At 24.5% G+C, this 4,058-nt stretch overlaps 1 long non-coding RNA gene across 1 annotated transcript in view; it reads right to left on the bottom strand.

The window, feature by feature from the left end:
• Positions 1-3,761: 3,761 nt before the first annotated feature.
• Positions 3,762-4,058, bottom strand: part of LOC117170278 — a 1,783-nt gene continuing 1,486 nt past the window's right edge. Inside the window, exon 2 of the long non-coding RNA XR_004466752.1 lies at positions 3,762-3,883. This is a non-coding gene — a long non-coding RNA (uncharacterized LOC117170278). The remainder of the gene's footprint in view (positions 3,884-4,058) is intronic.

Below are 4,058 nucleotides of genomic sequence, written 5' to 3'. Positions count from 1 at the left end.
CGCAAAATTGTTTTCTGGGTCTGCCCCTGTGTGAGAGAAACCACAAGAATTTACGGTGAATTTAAAAGTATTCAAAGTAAATTTTTAAAAAATCAAGAAAATTCAAAAGAATTTACAATAATTGAAGTGACTACAATGAAATTTGTAAATCCAAAAGAAATTCTATTCCATTCAGATAAATTGGATTGAATAAAATATATGAATAAGAATCTAATAAAATCGAAAAAAAATTCGATAAATTTAAAAGTATTCAAGGTTAATTTTAGTTAATTCAAACGAATTATAAAGACTTAGAAATAATTAAAATGAATAGATCAACATATTGAACTGCGAAAAAAATCCACTGAATTCAGATGAATGGAAGTAAATAGAATTAGTGAATAAAATTCTGACAAAATCCTTGAAAATTCTATGTAAATTGAAATTTTTCGAAGTGAATGTAGAAGAATTTAACGTAATTAAAGATAATTTAAAATAATTTAAATCAATGCAACAAAATTCCTAAATCCAAAAAATTCCATTAAATTTAGATAGATGGGTGTAAATAGAATAGTCAATAAGAATTCAAGGTGAATTTAAAAGTATTCAAAGTGAATTAAAAACATTTTAAATCCAAAAATGATCCTTTGAATTCAGAGAATAGCTAAAAAAACATTCAAGAAAATTTAGAAATTGATACAGACCAAAATTTAATAGTTGTTTACCGTTGCATTAATTGCTTTAATTAATTGGAAGACAAGTGACTAAAAAATGATTTAGGAAAAAATATTAGTAGAAAATTTGAGTAAAATTTAAATAGTCGAATGTAATTCTATCCAAGAATTTATAATGTTCAAGTCATTCAGAGAATTTACCATATTAAAAAATTATAGAGCATTAAGAGAATTCCAAATATTTCAGGATTACATGGAATTCAAAGAACTTGGTAGCATTTAGGAAATTTAAGTAATATAGAAAATTAAAAATATTTAAGGAATTCGGGGGATTTGGAAAATGCAAGAAACTTTATGAATTCGCCAGATGCGGAAAATTCAGAGAATTTAATCAATTTCTAATATGCAAGGAATTCAAGGAATTTGAGAAATTTAGAAAATTTGAAAAACTCGGGAATTTAAGAAATTCCTAGATTTACACGCATTCAGAGAATGCAATAAATTAAAAATATTCAAAGAATTTGGGAATTCTTAATATTCAAGGAATTCAGGACTTTATGAAATTTCAGGGAATTATGAAAATTTCACGGATTTCAGACCTTTCATGGAATTAAAAATATTCCAGATTTCAGAGAATTCAAAGATTTTAGCGAATTTAGACAATTTCACGGATTTCAAAGGTAGAATTCAAGGAAGAATTTAGATAATTTTCAAGACAATACAAAATTTTCCTCAATATTAGTTGGAAATTTTTTAATGACTTTATTTTAAAATATTAATTTAAAAAAAAATTCTTGTATTAGAAAAAGATAAGTGATTCGAAGAGATATTTAGAATTACTCTATTTTAAAATTTTTTTTAATTGAGAGTTTCGAAAGATTCAAAAATGTGAGAAGTCATAAAACTGTTATATTATTTAAATTCATTCGGACTATTTTATATAAATTTCAAAACATTAATATGAAGTAAATTTTGCAAATGATTAAAAAACATTTAAAAAATTTATAATATTGTCCAAAAAAAAGTCGATAAAAGGCTTAAGCAATTTTCTTATTTTTAGGTTTAAAAAAAAATTGGATTAATTTTCAAAGGTATTTAGCAGTTCAAAAAAATTAGAATTCGGAAAGATTAAAAAAACTGGTTTAAAAGATATAAATATGGAAATTTTTAAATAAAATTGTTAAAGTTTTTAAGATTTTTGAATGGTTTCAAAATAATAAACTTTTTTTTTAATTGTAAGGAAACTTTTTTATGATTTCTTATTTTGAAAAATTAATTTTTAATGGATATTTGAAAACACTTATAAATATTTCAAAATATTTCCGTATATGTAAAACAAAAAATATAATAGCTTTTAAAGAATTCCTTTTACAGTTGCAGGATTGTGAAAAAGATTCTCAAAGATTTTAAAGGTTTTATTTTAATTTCACAGAATTTAAAAAAGTTTTACGACAAATTCGAATAATTTAAAAAATATTTAGAAGATTTCTGTAAAGTTGAAATTTGGAAAATTTAAAAAAGTTTAGGTTTTTGAAGAATTAGAAAAAAAATATAATAAGATTTTTAACAATTTTGTAGCTTTTTAAGAAAATAAAACATTTGTCCCAATACTCTTGGCAAACTGTTGAATGGCTGACTTTTAAAATTTTGATTTTTTAGGAAATTATTTTTAATTTAAAGAAATAGGAGCATTTGAAAAATATATTGAGAATTACTCAATTTCAAAAATTTATTCGAATAATTGTGAATATTTCCGGAAAAATTTAATTATTTCCTCATGACTGGTTCAATTTGTTTTTCAACCACTATAAAATATGATAATTATTTTCAAACTATACAATTTTAAAAGATTTAAAAATTAAACCATTTTCAAGATTTCGATATACATTTTTTTATTCAAGATTGTTTAATTTTCAAATTAGATTTAAAAATTTTATAAATCATAAATTTTTATAATATTTGATCTTACCCTGAGTTTTAAATAAAAAAAAATTAAAAAGGTTGAAGAATTCATTCATGTTTTAAATTAAAAAATTGTAATTGTAATAGATTTCAACAATTCGATTATTTTCACTCCAACTTATATTAGAAATCATACAGGCTGAAGGTTTCTTCTTCATTCTAATTATTTTAGCACATCAAACAAACATTATTCTATTTAAAATTTATGGATTTCTAAACTTTGAATCCTTTAAAAAATAAAACAAAAAAACTATTTTAAAAAACAGGAATAAAAATAAGAATCTGTTTGGAACAGCTTGATGCGGCATCACTTGACGATTATTATTCCTGATAATTAATAAATAATTTAACAACAACAAAAAAACCAATCTGACGCGTTCTTGGGATGAAAGATGAGCGGTTGAGAGGTAAGAACATTGAGAAGTGGCTTTTTATTTTTTTTCAAGGGATGTTATAGTTCCTTTGGCCTGAAGCATCTTTGGTGCTTGCTCTGAAATATTTAAAGGCAGTACGTGATTGGCCGACGAATTCTGGAACCTCAATAATTTACCAATCATACGCGGTCCTTTGTGTTTTATATGGCGCGTTTCGAATAAATCGCATTGTGTATTCAAGAGAGCGAAATCCAACTCTAGCAGGGTGTGAATGCCCACCAGCATCTACTGCAAAAAGCAAATCGAGAAAGGGGCAATCCCGACTCGCACGAATTGACTCGAAATTTTACTGAACATTGCGAATTTACGACAATGTCGAGAAAATTGCAAATTTCGCTCCCTTCCTTCTCTATGACAATCTTCATCGGAACTATAGGTGTCTAAATATTTAAATAACTTTAGTATAAACGAAAGTTCTCGCATGTTCCTTTCAATTTTGTAATTTTAGTTATTTTCACTTTTACTGAATAATCCTATATATATAAAAACGCGTAACCTCCATTAGTTGCGTATGGAGGCGAGATCTTACATGGTCAAGTTAATGACGTGGTTTATTCTATGGCGACATCTTTCTTCGAGGTATAAAATTAAACGAAATAAAAACTAGATTTCTACTTTTATCGATCGCCGATAATTATTTCCGTTTTGTGCCTTTTTATTTTCACCTTCAATAACAGCTGCTATTTTTAATGAAATATTATCATGAATAATTTTTTTTTTTCTCATAATTTTTCAATCATTACATTGAATTATTGAAGATACCTTTCACCAGAATGTGGTTTATTCAATGTTACAGGAACAATAATTTAAAGTTTATGTTGAAATCCGATTTTCCTAAATAAAATAAAAGAATAATAAATTAATAGATATATTGTGAATTCATTAAATTTAATAATATTGTGATATAAATTATAATGAAAAATGTTGTTTGAATATAAGATATTCATAAACCAAATTGGAATTCAATAAATTTATTATTTTCACGTTCTAATTATATTAGTGATTTAAT

Source organism: Belonocnema kinseyi, chromosome 3 (assembly GCF_010883055.1).
Source record: "Belonocnema kinseyi isolate 2016_QV_RU_SX_M_011 chromosome 3, B_treatae_v1, whole genome shotgun sequence".
Lineage (NCBI taxonomy): Eukaryota > Metazoa > Arthropoda > Insecta > Hymenoptera > Cynipidae > Belonocnema > Belonocnema kinseyi.
The sequence above is the reverse complement of the archived record's forward strand: the minus strand, read 5'-3'. Positions and strand labels throughout refer to the sequence as shown.